Source organism: Balaenoptera ricei, chromosome 3 (assembly GCF_028023285.1).
Source record: "Balaenoptera ricei isolate mBalRic1 chromosome 3, mBalRic1.hap2, whole genome shotgun sequence".
In the NCBI taxonomy this organism is placed as follows: domain Eukaryota; kingdom Metazoa; phylum Chordata; class Mammalia; order Artiodactyla; family Balaenopteridae; genus Balaenoptera; species Balaenoptera ricei.
In genome coordinates, this window is record NC_082641.1 from 123,716,427 (window position 1) to 123,733,039 (window position 16,613).

The 16,613-nt window shown below is 39.1% G+C and overlaps 1 non-coding gene across 1 annotated transcript; it reads left to right on the top strand.

Moving 5' to 3' along the window:
• The first annotated feature begins 8,126 nt into the window (after positions 1-8,126).
• On the top strand, positions 8,127-8,229 carry LOC132364146 (U6 spliceosomal RNA). Its single transcript, XR_009502704.1, has one exon. It is a non-coding gene; the product is annotated as a U6 spliceosomal RNA (small nuclear RNA).
• The last annotated feature ends 8,384 nt before the right edge of the window (positions 8,230-16,613 follow it).

Below are 16,613 nucleotides of genomic sequence, written 5' to 3' on the forward strand. Positions count from 1 at the left end.
GTAAGTCAGAAAGAGAAAAGCAAATACTGTATGCTAACACATATATATGGAATCTTAAAGAAAAAAAGAAAAGGTTTTGAAGAACCTAGGGGCAGGGCAGGAATAAAGACGCACATGTAGAGAATGGACTTGAAGACTCGGGGAGGGGGAAGGTTAAGCTGGGATGAAGTGAGAGAGTGGCATGGACATATATACACTACCAAATGTAAAATAGATAGCTAGTGGGAAGCAGCCGCATGGCACAAGGAGATCAGCTTGGTGCTGTATCCACCTAGAGGGGTGGGTTAGGGAGGGTGGGGGGGAGATGCAAGAGGAAGGAGAAATGGGAATATAAGTATATGTATAGCTGATTCACTTTGTTATACAGCAGAAACTAACACACCATTGTAAAGCAATTACACTCTAATAAAGATGTCAAAAATTTTTTTTTCTTATTTTCACTTTAGTAATATTGCTAATTATGTTGTTATAATTAGGATTTTTACATAATTTGTGTTCCAGTGATAGTAATGCCAAATTAGTCAACCTTGCTTAAGTCATTGTATTTTTATTTTTAAATTAATTTTCCTATGGAGAAAATTTGCTGTTTAGCCAATAGCAACTGAAATAGTCAATAAAATTATTGTAGTAACATTTGCATTCAGAAATTAACAATGAATTTTACACATAAAGTTCAAGTAGTGTAATGGGGTCTTATGTTAATTATTATCATAGAAATATTATAAAATATTCTAAGTTCATCAGATAAATCATCACTTGTATTGCAATTTTCACCTTCTCTATAAGCAATATCTAGATCCATAAAATATTGAAGTCCTTTTTTAAAAAATTTCAAGTCTGAAATATTATAAGGAAGACAAAAAATTGGTAATATGTTCTATGATTTATTCAAATCTCTATTTAATTGACACTGTACCTTGATCCATAGTAACCCAAAAATAGTCTCATTAGAAGTTAGTTTGGGGACTTCCCTGGTGGCGCAGTGATTAAGAATCCGCCTGTCAATGCAGGGGACACGGGTTCAAGCCCTGGTCCGGGAAGATCCCACATGCCATGGAGCAACTAAGCCCATGCGCCACAACTACTGAGCCTGCGCTCTAGAGCCCGCGAGCCACAACTACTGAAGCCCGCATGCCTAGAGCCTGTGCTCTGCAACAAGAGAAGCCACTGCAATGAGAAGCCCACGCACCGCAACAAAGAGTAGCCCCCGCTCACTGCAACCAGAGAAAAGCCCGCACGCAGCAACAGAGACCCAATGCAGCCAATAAATAAATAAATAAATAAATTTATATATATAAGAAAAAAAAAAAAGAAGTTAGTTTGGAGATTATTTATATGTGAATACTCTTTTAGAGTGATGCAAATATTTTTATTTACTTGTTTTGATTTTCTTATATTTTATAAGAATGTCACATTTGTTACATACTTCACATACCGTTTATTTCAATTTAGGGAAAATAGTTTCTCTAAATTCAAAAGAATTCATCTTAAAAAGGCAAAATAGCCAAACTTGTATCAGTTTGAGTTTTTGGAGTTTCTGCAAGCTTTGGCTAATATTATTATAGCAAGCAGCAGTTCACAGATAAATGTGGGTAGTGCAAATTCAAAAATAATTTTTTGTCAAAGATCACCATTCTCCTTACTTAAGGATCATCTTTTCTCTCTTGTACAATTCTAGTGCATCTTGTCATCTTGTGTAAATTAACTTTTATTGCTTTAATGGTGTTTAGTCAGCATTCCCTTTGTGTGTCTGAAAGTGGTTGTAGTGGTGAATATGACATGTTTTTCTTATCAAGATATTTCATATTTGGGCAAATATAGAAAATATCTTATGTAATCATTGAATTGCTCCAAAGATGCCATACTTAATACAGTTGAGAACATGTCTCTGAATAAGAAATTCAAATGATGCATTGTCCATGGATCACGAAAAATGCTTGTTCCTTCCCAATGGCTATTATTGTTAGCTTGCCCTCACTAGTCTTTCAATCAATGCCTGAAATTCAAAGTTATTTTTGCAGTTCAACTTTTTACAGTCGGCATGAAACCAATAAAATGTTCATTAATTTTGACTTCCTCGATTTTTATCTTTTGATAGTTTGACAATACGTGTGATGAATGTTATTTGTTCAATATGATTTGTCCCAGTATACACTAGTTAAATTAGTTATCATTAATGTTAAAAATTGTATGTGTAATTTCTTTTCTCACCTTTAATACTATTTTGAATTCTCTATTTTTATATGATTTTTTTAAAATTAGTTTTTAATCTATCTTATATTCTTGGCCATTCTGGCATCAAATTTGAAAGTAATTTTTTCTACCAAACTAGAAAATGTCCATTGTTTTCTATGAATGTTGTGCTGTTGCCACACAAAGCTTGGCTAAATATAGAACACCTATGATTATTCTTTTTTTTTAACTTGAAGTGTAGTTGATTTACAATGTTGTGTTAGTTTTAGGTGTACAGCACAGTGATTCAGTTACATATATATATACGTATATACATATATACATACATATACATACACACACACATATATATTCTTTTTCAGATTCTCTTCTCTTATAGGTTATTACAAAATATTGAGTTCTATGACTATTCTTTAAGAATATCATAGCAATATTTTATATCAGTATTTACATGTTTACTGGTTTCTTGGTTGATTACTATTTGCTATTCTTTTAGGTTTTTTTTTTTTCAGTTCTAGTATTTGCATATGCTGGGGTTTTTGTTTGTTTGTTTGTTTGTTTTTGGTACAGGTAACATTTTGTATTCTTTTAATTGAGAACCTCAGCATTTCCAGTCACAGATAGTTTCACTGGCCAAAGCTAATTGTGAAATATGTAACAATAGTAACAAAATACTTCGGTCTTTTTCAACTTAAAATATTAAAAAGTTTCTGTGGTTTCTTTCTCTATTTGAAAAACATTTTATTTTGATGTGAAGTAATTAAAATAATTAAATTTTCTGCCATGTTTATTCAATGGAAAATTCATAGCCAATAATTTGAGTCATCTTACATTTTTCCTGAAGTAGTCTCATGATTTCAGAAGAGTATGACAGACTTTTTCCAGGATACTTTCCAACAAACAGTAAAGAGCCAAAGTTTTCATATTTCTCATCCAATTTGCCAGCTTTCTTGCAATTTCTTTATCTTCTGATGGGCAGGCCAGAATTGCATGTGTTTCTTCTGAGTTGTGAATTTTATAGGAAAAGTATATTTTTCATTGTTTTCTTTTGATCAGGAAAAAAATTTAATTAGTAAAGAACATAAAGTAACAGGTGTTTCATTCAACCTTTTCGAGTCGTGGATGCTAAGAATACATTGGTTGCGTATTTTCCTTGTTTTGCTCAGTAACTAAAATACATTAAATAAAGAACTTGTCATGCCTGTTTGTGAATTGTGTGTGGGTCTTGCTCAGCAAAAGTCTGTTTACTTTCAATGTCTGCAATTTAAAAAATTGAAGCAGACCACCTTTTTGAATATATTTTACTTATATCTTTTCAGTCCTTAGTATCCTGAGCCCCACTTTCATATTTTGTGGTTCTACCCCAATCTCAACTTGTTCTCATTCTCAGTGATCTATAGAATTAAAAGATAAAATGTAATCATATTCAAAAGATTCCAAAATTGAATATGTGTCAGCAAAAGTATAATTAAAGTAAATGTTAAAATATTGAAAAATTAAAATTATTTTTCTTATTTGTTGTGTCTCACAGAATAGGGATCCCTGAGGAGAGGGACCTCCTCTCCTCAAAAAGCCACTTTTTTTCTAAAATATCCAAAATAATCTATTAAAATTAAAAAACAAAATAAAAATAATAATTAATGATCATTAAAATTTAAACAAAAATTATTCAAATAAAGCTTAGTTTTTACTTTAGTTTTAAAATGTAATTATATCTTATAAAATATTCTCATAAACAAAATTATTTGCAATTCTTGCATTCAATATCCATCTGCTGCTAATGCCAAAAACTGGTATTATGCTTCATGCCTCAAACATGTTATATCTAGAGTATGCATAAAAATGATTTTTAAAAATATTTATTTATTTATTTATGTATGGCTGTGTTGGGTCTTCGTTTCTGTGCGAGGGCTTTCTCTAGTTGCGGCAAGTGGGGGCCACTCTTCATCGTGGTGCGCGGGCCTCTCATTATCGCGGCCTCTCTTGTTGCGGAGCACAGGCTCCAGACGCGCAGGCTCAGTAACTGTGGCTCACGGGCCTAGTTGCTCCGCGGCATGTGGGATCTTCCCAGGCCAGGGTTCGAACCCGTGTCCCCTGCAGTGGCAGGCAGATTCTCAACCACTGCGCCACCAGAGAAGCCCTAAAAATGATTTAAGGATAATATTGTTTAACATTGCAAAATATTCTCTGGCTGCCTCGTGTAACTATTGCAAATACTGCAGTAATTCGCGAGTGCTTACAGGTCTAGAAACTGGAACTCGAAGAAAGGAAGAAAGTAGATGCTCAGCACTCCTGGGAAATGATACTTTATTATGCAAGAATCTATAGCATTCATGACATCTGAAAGGAAGGATTTGACAAGTGAATTAATTTGTCTTTTCTCTTACCTAAATGCTTCCACAGCTCAAATTCTCCTTACACTCTTAAGCAGTGTCCTTTCACAATGCTGGCAGCAAGACAACCCATGATTCTTCTTGACATTTGAATCAAGTCACATTTTGCTTTCAGGACAGAGGGCAAGAGATGTGGAGAAGCATTTCCTATGGCCTGAATGGTGTTAGTCATCAGTGTGGATGTTTAGGGTGATGGCTGCTCTGTGTCAGCAATGGGTTCCCAATCTCATAGGTTCTTTAATAAGCTTACCTTTTCATTGTGTGTTTGCAATTTTCAGACTCTCTAATACATAAGGTCCAAGGTAGGAGCCCCTCTTGACCAGATCTAAGGGTCATCCTGAGCTCAATAAAAGAATTCAACACTACTTATCTGTGCAACCCATATGTATAAAGTGGAAATAGCTAACCCCCACTAGTATCTGAATAAATTACCATATAAACAGTTGGGTGTTTCTTTTTCTAGGCAACTTTTACACTAACGTACGCACACATATATTTTTAACGTTTTAAAAAATATATAAATGATATCATACTATAAAAACTTTGTAAGCTTCTTCTCTGACTTAACATATTATATACTGCTTTCCATATTGTTATATAAAATTCAACATTGACTTCACCTTATTAAAAACTACAATGATATCACTAAATTTTTAAGCCAGTTCCTCCTTGATTGACATTTGTTTTTTCAAATTTTTGTTCTAGATGAACAAGATATTCTCATGAACCTCAAAATATGAGCAGGTGGAGGAAAACTACCAATAGCTCAAGAACCACATCGTATCAGTGTCTGCGCAGGAGGGAGCCATGAGGTATCTGACAGACCTGAGAACAGAACTCTAAAACTGGCAATAGTACTCACTGAAAAGCAGGGTAGACCAATTTGAGAACAACTGCTAAAACTGGGAGGGGGTTTTCTACACTTGAGTAAAGATGTGGGTGTGTGGGGTCCAAGATAAGGCCTAAAGGAGCTGGTGTGGTTTTGGGCTCTGTGAACTTCAAATTACAAAGCTCCTTTTCAGAAGAAAGTCTCACACCAAAAGAATACTTCTGAGAGTAGAATCCAAACGAAGAAGGATGGGGTAATAGAAGCAAAGGAAAAAGAAAGTCTAGATAAAAGAGCAGAGGAACTACATCTCAGAAAGTACAGGCCATTAAAAAATTCTTGGTAAGGACACCACAAGATGGAAATCTAAAGTAATGAAGCCAGAAACGTTATCCTGATTCACCCTTCCTTCATAAAAGAAAAAGTAAATTCATATAAAAAGGAACAATAGAATAAGATTGTGTTCAAATCCAACACTAAGTTAGATGTGTTAACTAACCATATTGTGGTGATCATTTTGCAATGTATAAGTGTATCACATTATTACATTGTACACCTTAAACTTACACAATGTTATATATTAATTATATCCAATAAAGCTGGAAAAAATCCAACACTAAGTCATTATAAGAAAAAAAGAGGACTTCCCTGGTGGCACAGTGGTTAAGAATCCGTCTGCCAATGCAGGGGACACGGGTTCAAACCCTGGTCCAGGAAGATCCCACATGCCGTGGAGCAACTAAGCCCACGAGCCACAACTACCGAGCCTGCATGCCACAACTACTGAAGCCCATGCACCTTGAGCCCATGTTCTGCAACAAGAGAAGCCACTGCAATGAGAAGCCCACGCACTGCAACTAAGAGTAGCCCCTGCTTGCCACAACTAGAGAAAGCCTGTGCGCAGCAACGAAGACCCAACACAGCCAAATATAAATAAATTAATTAAAAAAAAATTTAAAAAGTAAAAAGAAAAGAAAGGGCAGAATACCATTCTAATAGTGAAAACGTATCAGAAAGACATGCTTATAAAACAGATGAAAAATTTATTATTTCAAAATGAGCTTAAAAACTAATAAAATAATATCAGGGAAGGACTATATAAATCAGAATTAGAGAAGCTTAGAAATGATGTCGGAGAACTCAGAATTAATATTAATCATTTGAGAGATGGAGACTAAAATAGAAAAAAACAGAAGAGTGAATAAATATATCAGATAACAGTAAGTGAAAAGGAGGGAATTCCAACAAATCAAAGAGATCTGTGAGAAAGTGGTAGATGTAGAAAGGTACACAAATGAACAAACTATGTATAATAGAAGACCCACAAAAAAAAAGCAGAGGAAATTTTAAAATAATTTAAATTTAAAAAGCAAACATTTAAGAAAAGTTTTCCTGAAGTAAAAAGAGATTTGACACTAGTACCTGGGAAAATCAATCCAGAATGACCAATGTCAAGGTATATTCTCAGAAAACTTCTGGACTTTACAAGAAAAGAAAAAAATCTTTTGGGCATCTAGGCAAAATATCAAGTCACCTAAATGGGAAAGAAATGATTGTCTTTGAACTTTATTCCAGAAGAAGTAGAGAAACAGGGACTTCCCTCGTGGTCCAGTGCTTAAGAATCCGCCTTCCAATGCAGGAGATGCGGGTTTGATCCCTGGTCGGGGAACTAAGATCCCACATTCCACGGGTCAACTAAGCCCGCATGCTGCAACTACTGAGCCCACGTGCTCTAGAGCCCATGTACCACAACTAGAAAGCCTGTGTGCTCTGAAGCCTGCATGCCGCAACAAAAGATCCCGCACACTGCAACAAAGATCCTACATGCCGCAACTAAGACCCGATGCAGCCAAATAAAGAAATAAATAGAGTAACATATTGAAGATATTCAAGGAAAGAAAACATGAGCCAACGATTTTATATCTAGTCAACATGCCACAAATAATGAACATGAAAGAACCAGAGACTATTGCTCCCATGAATTTATTGAAGAAAGGTTTTTTAGACAACCAAAATGGAAAGACATCGACATAAGGACTGATGGTGGGCATAAGATATGTATTTACCTGTAAAACTATGATGGTTATAAGAAGAGTACATGACCAGGCAAAGTAGATATTATATAATAATTAAAAGGGAAGAATGGTAAGACGGATGAAATATAGAATATACTTGTTGCTGATGAGGATAAAAGGATATTTATTCAAATGAGATACTGCTGGATAGGGATAAGAGAGGAAAGAAGAAATTATTAATTAATTTCAATATTGTTGAGGAACCAATAAATAGAAAATAACAAAAATAAGATGGGGGGGATGGAGTTTATTTTAGTTTTAGTATAAAAGTAACAATTAAAATAAAAATAAAACCTTCCTAAATACCAAATACATTTGAGAGAGCAAATAAGTGAAACACCAGTGCTATAAAACACTTGTATTTGTATAACAAAACAATATGAAGTGAAAACAATAGCGTGCAAAAGAGTATATGTGGTATACTAATATTTGAATAAAAAAGGCAAAAATGAGGATATATGTGTGTTTATGCATGCACATATACATATATATTATTTGCTTATTTTTGCAATTAAGAAAGGATAAACCAGAAACTTATGTGCAGGGGTTGAAGAAAACTACTCTCTGAGTTACATTTTATATAGTTTTGACTTTTTAACTATGCTACTGTTTTACGTTTTCAAAAAATTAAATTAGCTCTTGCTTTGGCAGCATGTATACTAAAATTGAAATGATACAGAGAAGATTAGCATGGCCTCTGCACAAGAATGACATGCAAATTTGTGAAGCATTCCATATTTTTGTTATGGATGTTAACTAAACTTTGGTAATTGTATCAATATATACATATACCAAGTCATTATGTCGTATACCTTAAACTTACAAATCTTATATAGCAGTTATATCTCAATAAAACTGGAAAAAAATTAAGAAGCCCACTATCACAAAGAAAAAAATTAAGTCAACAAGGAAAGGAAAACTCGAACACTGAATATAAAGAGAAACAAATGAACCTATTTCGAGGTTAAAAGTTTTTTTAACAGATCTTTTTACCTTTAGTGGGCTATATTCTAGGGATAAAAAAAAGCACTGCAAACAATCTGGAACTTTATTGGTAGATTTGTTGTTGGTAGTGGTACTGATACAGTAATTCTGATATATTGGGTGTATTGTAGGGAGGAGCAAATGAGTAAATATATTGATGTTGGATTGAAAGCCAGCTTCTCAATGTGGGAGAAAAGAGATAAAATATGGACTGGGAGGAAAAGAGGAAGAATCCTGTGGTGTTGGATTGGAGTTGGGGGCTCAAGATAAATTTACGATTTAAAATCAAACATACTTCCTGGCTCTGTCCACTGAAAGGACCTAGACACAGTGACACCCCAATAGCAATGAGCACTCTTACCACCCAGTTTTTGCTTTGTATGAACTACTTCTCACTAAAAGTAATCAAGTTATCTTGGGGAAATGGCTGATTCTAGGTCTGAATCAAAGGAAAGTACAAAATGATCTTGGGGTTTCCTCTGCTAGAGAGCAAAGAAATGCTCAAACAATGATGGGGTTATGTCTGAAGGACAGAGACCAGCTGGAAGGGGCTCCCACCTTGAAGGGGCCAAATTGGGACAAATTGAGAATCGAAAAGAAAATTAGTGGTAATGAAAAATCTGAGTTCATAATAATACTCAAGAAAATTAAAAAGTGAGTGTGAGGGAAGAGAAAGCTCTTTTCCTTAAGCAGTAGAATGCCAGCTAATAAATGTAGAGAGGAAATGATAAAATTCCAAAAAATGTGATCTTTGTAATCACATAGTTGATTCAGGCAAGGTTTACTAATGGCTGCTAAAACATTGGGTGAAAGTTGTTGGGGAACAAGATATTCTCAAAGTACTATCCCACAGATTACTTATTAATTGTAAAGACATCTTTTCAAACTCTTTATAATGGAGAATTCCAGCAGATAGCACCTTAATCAACTGATTAAACTTAGCACGACCAATAATAGGACACAGTGGCTTCCTGTGCCTCTTGTGATCTGCTAAGAAGGACCCAACATCACCTCTGTAGAGTTTTTGCTAAAAATCTTTAATGAAATCTAATTCTGAAGAAACAACCAGATAAAAACAACTGGCCTGAAAGTGACAGGAAAAACCAAAAAAAAAAAAAAAAAAAAGCAGAAGAGCTGTTTTAGAATAAAGGAGACTGGACCAAACAAACCAAAAAAATGCTCCAAAGGACATTACTGAGAAAACTGAAGAATTTAGTAAGATTTTTATATAAGAGAATAATCAGTGTTAAATCTACTATAATGACAGTTTGGTTATATAGGAAAATGTTCTTGTTTCTTAGGAGATAAATGCTGAAGTACTTTGGGGTGAAGCTTCATAAATTCTCTAACTAACTTTCAAATGGTTCAGTGAAAAAAATACCCTCATAAATATGGAAACATTATACAATGAACATATACAGCATTTAGCTGCATATGTTAACAATCTAGGTGAGGGACATTTCAGTGTTCATTGTATTATTTCCTCAACTTTTCTGTAGGTGTAAAAATTTTCATAATAAAAGTTTGGGGCAGGGGAATAAACACATGGATTGGAGGTAGGTGTGTGACAGGATAGCCAGCTAGTGACCTGGAACCTGAGTGACCTGGCCTGAAAAGATGAGCTATACTGTATCGGTCAGGATCCTTTTGGCTTCATGTAACAGGATACTGGAGTCAAAGTAGCTTAAACTGTAAGGATACCTAATTATCTCATGTAACAAGAAGTTTAAAGGTACATGGCTCTGAGGTTGGTTAATTTGTCAGCTCGAGGCTTTGTAGCCTGATTCTGCCAGTTCCCCTCTAAGTCTCTTGGCTTTACTTCATGGTTGCAAAATGGCTGCCATGGCTTCATATATCATGTCCTCACATGACATATCCAAAGTAGGCAGGAAGGGGATGGACTAGCTCCTCCTTGGGCTTTGCCTTCTTGTATCAAGGATAAAATTCTTTCCATAAGCCTCCCAAGAAGATTCCTTTTACATCTCATTGCCCTTAACAAACCAATTCTGGTTCATCACCTTGGGTTGTTCACCTGAACAAAACTGATTGGGAGGGATGATTGTGGGATGGGCAGCCAATAGTGTTTTGCCACACGAGCCAATCAGACTCTCTTGCTCAGAAATCTGAGCCAAGAAACCCAGCCTGGGTTTGCTGTTAGTGAATGGACAGCAAACCAGAAGTTGAGTTGAGGCCATGACACACCAGGCCATGTACAAGCTAAGGTTATGACAAGAAAAATTCTATAGAGAGGGTGAGGAAGCCATTTGGTAGAGAAAGGAGAATGGCGCACATCTGCAGAGGTGGGTGGAGCTGCCCTGAGGGATAGAAACAGTTCCCTAAACTACCTAGATCCCTGATGTTTTCTGGTTATGATTTCACTTCCAGGCTAGAGAGAATGTACCAGTTAGACTCAGAAAAAAGCAAACAAACAAAAACTGCCCTAGCACAAAAGAGGAATTAGTTATCAATGTCTTTCCTACCCAAGGCAGGAAGTTTACCCTGTCCTTAGGAAGTACTGGAACCAGAAAGGGCCAGAATGAGGTGACTTCTGTCTGCCTCTTCCTCTGTGTTTCTCCGTAGTTTATTGCATTTTTTTTTTGAAGTATAGTTGATTTACAATGTTGTGTTAGTTTCAGGTGTACAGCACAATGATTTAGTTATATATATATTCTTTTTCAGGTTCTTTTCCATTATAGGTTATTACAAAATATTGAGTATAGTTCCCTGTGCTATACAGTAAGTCCTTGTTGGTTATCTATTTTATATCTAGTAGTGTGTATATGTTAATCCCTACCTCCTAATTTATTCCCCATCCCCGTAGTTTATTTCATTCTTATCTCTGCAGTAGGATATCTCTGCTTCATATTCCCCATGTTATCATACATCCGCCCACACCTTCTAAATTTGCGTTTAAGTTTTGTCCCCCTGAAGAACCCAGCTGGTACTCAGTCCCTGGGTCCTAGTTTCAAATTCCCAAAGGAAAGAAGCTGAGAGACCTAAGTTGGGTCAGATGTCCAATCTGCCCAGTCCATAGGCTTCAGGTCACAACACACAAGCATGGGATAGTGAGGAGCAGAACTAGGAGAAAGGGGTCATTGACTCAGGCTGGAAAGACACCCCAAAAGATTTCCACCATGATCCTTAAAAGAATGGCTTTCAAGATTGGGGGGTAGGGACTTCCCTGGTGGCGCAGTGGTTAAGAATCCGCCTGCCAATGCAAGGGACACGGGTTTGAGCCCTGGTCCGGGAAGATCCCACATGCTGCAGAGCAACTAAGCCTGTGCGCCACAACTACTGAGCCTGCACTCTAGAGCCCGCGAGCCACAACTACTGAGCCCTTGCGCCACATCTACTGAAGCCCGCACGCCTAGAGCCTGTGCTCTGCAACAAGGGAAGCAGCCACCTCAATGAGAAGCCGGCGCACCACAACGAAGAGTAGCCCCCACTCACCGCAAGCAGAGAAAAGCCCGCGTGCAGCAACGAAGACCCAACGCAGCCAAAATTAAATAAATATATACAATAAAAAAAAGATTGGGGAGTAGGAATTTGCCCCCCAGGGACATTTTGCAATGTCTGAAAACATTTTTGGTCATCACAACTTAGGGGATGAGTACTACCTGTATCTAATAGGGAGAGGCCAGGGTTGTTGCTAAAATCCTAGAATGTTCTCACAACAAAGAATGATCTCATCCAAAATGTCCATAGTACCGAGGTTGAGAAACTCTGCCTCCCTTTTGATTCTAGTAACTGTTCTTTCAATCAAATGGAGCGTCTGTACCCACAGAGCACACACCCAGGCCTGGTAAGTCACAGGGCTCAGTAAATATTTGTAGGGCAGAGATCAAATGAAAGCACCATCTTGAGATTCTGTGGATGCTGATTCTACCGCTGATTACCTGGATTCAGGGTGCATTCTTGGTGAAGGAGCCCACAAAGGCAGGAGATGCCGAGGTTCCTGCCCTGGGTGGGGGATTGTTAAACAAAAAGGGAAGGGTTTCCCTGGTGGTGCAGTGGTTGAGAATCTGCCAGCCAACGCAGGGGACACGGGTTCGAGCCCTGGTCTGGGAAGATCCCAAATGCCGCAGAGCAACTGGGCCCGTGAGCCACAACTACTGAGCCTGCGTGTCTGGATCCTGTGATCCGCAACAAGAGAGGCTGCGACAGTGAGAGGCCCGTGCACCGCAATGAAGAGTGGCCCCCACTTGCCGCAACTAGAGAAAGCCCTCACACAGAGATGAAGACCCAACACAGCCAAAAAGAAAGAAAGAAAGAAAGAAAGAAAGAAAGAAAGAGGCTTTCATTAAAAAAAAAAAAGAAAAATCAACCAGCTTAAAAAAAAAAAAAAAGGGAAGATGGAATAAGCAGAAACAGATCCAAGCAGAAGACACAACTAGAAACACACACACAACTTGCTCTTACAAATGCTCAAAACATAAACAGCAGCTGCCTAGCTGGTACCTGCCCCTCCCCAAGCACCATAAGGGAGAGCTGTAAATCCTTATGTCCCAAACAGCTGTCGGTGATGACAGGGGCGTCTTTTTTTCCACGCTAACTTGTCTGGCAGGGAGGTACAGGCTCCAGGCCATTGGGTTTCTTTTTGGCTTAGTCAGTACAACATCTGCTATCATCTCCTAAGGAGCATTGTCCCTGGAATCTTAAACAAACAAACAAAACAAAAAACCTGTAAATGACTCAGAGAGGAGAAGGCTTCAGGAATAAGGAGAAGAAAGAAATTTTAAGGCAAGACATTTCCCTGAAATTCCTGATAAACTCGACGCTGCTATTTGGCAAAGGGGAATATGTTTTCAAAAGTTTCTGGAGGAAACCCCAGAAATTAGATAACTTAGCGTCTTTGCTGCCCTCTACTGATTATGATGAAGACTAGCAGGGGCTTCGAGATGGAGAGCGGTGTTTCAGTGGATTGCTTCATTCCTTCATTTAATTTTCAACACATATTTACCGTGTATAAGTATACTTTGCCTATACCCTGTGCAGGTGCTGTGCTAAGCATTAGTGCAACGGTAAAAAATACATGTCCCTGTTCTCCTGGGATGTACGTTCTAACAAACGAGACAGACTATGTGAAAGTCAACAAATAAGAAACATTTAAAGTTTGTTCAGAGGGCTCTGAAAGCACTTAATGGGCAATTTAAGATTCGGGGGCTGGGAGGTGACACGTGAGCTGAGACTGGAAGGTTGAGACAAACTCAGCTGAGCTGAGAGAAGAGCCCAGGGCTCTGCAGGCAGATTGAGAAATGGGTCCCTGAACATGGCGTGGGAGCAGGGGCCAGTGCGGAGGGAAGGCCAGAGGGGCGGGTAGGGGCTGGGTCATGCAGGGACCCTGCAGTCTGCGAAGGAACTTGGATTTTCTTCTGAATAAATCTTACCCAATAGAGGAAGCTGTTGAAAGGTCGCTATTTTTGTTTTTAAAAGATTATTCTGGGACTTCCCTGGTGGTCCAGCGGTTAAGACTCTGCACTCCCAGTGCAGGGGGCCCAGGTTCGATCCCTGGTCGGGGAACTAAGATCCCACATGCTGCGACTAAGCCCCTGCAACTACTGAGCCCGCGTACAGCATCGAAGACCCAGCACAGCCAAAAAAATAAATAAATAAAATTTTAAAAAGATTATTCTTTCAGTAGGACATTTTCACTCTAGGATTTCCATAAAGATTTTTCCAGAAATATCAGAAAGTTTACAGGTGCGTACATGAAAGAAATAAGTAAACATCTAGAGGATCACTCTGTCTCCTGTGTGGATCATGGAAGGTAGGGCAGGGGACAAGCCTAGGAGGCAGAGCCAGGCGGGGGCTGTGTGGGAGGTAGGCTGGACCAGACTGGTGCCGTGGACATGGGCAGAAATGGATGGACAGAAGATGCCTTTGGGAGCTGCACCTTCAGGACCCACTGATGAGTCAGACGTGGCAGAGGATGACTGACAGCTGCCAAGGCTACGAGGGCACGCCGATCAGCCGTGACACGCGATTGAAGAAATGTGGCACCTGCAAGGCTCCGATCCGGGCTCTTTGCGGGCCCGGGGGCGAGGACCATTACTTGCAAGCCTTTGCTCTCTCCTTGTGCTCAGCCTGGGTGACTATACCTGACAGGTCTCAGGGAGGCAGCCCTCATAAAAATGGCTGTAAAGCCTTTTGCTAATACGCAGCCTCCCATAAATGTCAGGGGATGAGAATTACAGCCCCCCAGGCTCATCAAAGAGAGAGGGGGCTGCAGCTCGAGGAAGCCACAGCGACTGTAAGGGCACTGAGCTGTCTTTCCAAGCTGTATTTTAGTGTCAGGGAAGATGTGACCAGAGGAAGTGGAGTGCTAGCCGAGGCCAAAGTGGCCCAGAGCCTTTCTTGTAAATTTAGTTATCAAATCTGTCTGCAGAGCTCCTCTTCACTCAGCCCAGGGCTTCTTCAAGGTGAAGTGGGGCACAGTCTTCACTTGTACCTATTCAGCCAGGAGGAGTGGGGATGTTAGGGAACCTGGCCTCGGGGCAGCCTCTCATTCTGGGAAGTAAACAACATACTGTTTCCCACCTTTTCCAACCCTTGACCCACCTGTCAGCTAATTAGTACCTAGCGCCTAGGAGTGTTCCCCTGCTCACCAGCTGTCTGGCGGTCCTTTGATGCACCGCATATGTCTCACAGCCCTGACCCCAAACTCCCTTTCTTTCTCCCCTTTTATTTCTCTCTTTCTTTAATATGCACTCAACATACAGCTAAAAATCACTGGGATCATATGATAAGCATGGCATTGTGTTGGGGTCCTGGAAACTGGGCTGGGGAGGGTGGGTAAAGAAATATGATATGAAGACCCTATTCAGAAGAAGTTATTCATCTAGCTGGCTGCCAGCTGGATGAGTAACTTCCGGGAGCACAGACGCACTGAAAAAGTAGAACAGTAACAAGTAATGGTGGCTAACATCTCTTCCAAGGGCAGACGGAAAGCCAGGTACCTGCCAGGGGCATTGTCTCAGGGGGTCCTCATGATAACCTTATGAGGTGAGTACTATTGCCATTCTTGCTTTCAGATGAGGAGGCTGAGCCTTGGGGAGGTGGTGACTTTTGCAGGGTGACAGCTAGTGAGTGATGGAACCCTTTCTTAACCCAAGTCTGCCTGATCCTGAAGCCTGTCTACTCTGTCTCTGGCCCATCAATTAGGTTAACAGGAGATTACTAATAGCATGGGGGATAATCTACATGCCGCTCCATTTCTGAGGCCATGCTGCCTTTTGTTTTTCCCTAACTTCTACACACTTGTGCACACAAACACACACACACATACACCCCTTGATCCATACCCCCATCCTGACCCTAATTTTTTGGACCCTAATGGCATTTTTGACATTGAATCAAAATTATACCAACACTGTTACATGTTCATTGAGAAAGCATTTTCAGGATCAAAGTCCAATAAATCATAAACCCCAATAAATAATCCTCCCCCCAAACACCAATACTTTTCTGGATCAGTTTTCTGTATTAGACAGTATTTTTTCATTTTTTGCTATTAGTTTTCTTATTTACTAAAGTTTCTTTTTTAAAAAAATTACTTATTTATTTATTTATTTTTGGCTGCATCGGGTCTTCATTGCTGTGCACAGGTTTTCTCTAGTTGCTGCGAGCGGGGGCTACTCTTCATTGTGGTGCGGGGGCTTCTCACTGTGGTGGCTTCTCTTGTTGCGGAGCATGGGCTCTAGGCACGCGGGCTTCAGTAGTTGTGGCTTGCGGGCTCTAGAGTGCAGGCTCAGTAGTTGTGGCACGCAGGCTCAGTAGTTGTGGCGCATGGGCTTAGTTGCTCCGCGGCATGTGGGATCTTCCCGGGCAAGGGATTGAACCCGTGTCCCCTGCGTTGGCAGGCGGATTTTTAACCACTGCTCTACCAGGGAAGTCCCTAAAGTTATTTCTGACAGAATTAGTTCTTCATTTAAATTTCAGAGTGAAGATTTGAGTCATCCAGCAGTTCTGTCTGCATCAAATTTTACCAATTGTTATACAGTTGTGTGAAGTTTCTTCAATGACTGTTATTTCTACCAGGCTCAACTTTCCTGGCTCAAATTTTGCAGATTTGCACTTTAAGATTTGATCTTCAGTCAATTTTTAGTCAATATCACATTTTACTACAATGCAATGACAGCTACT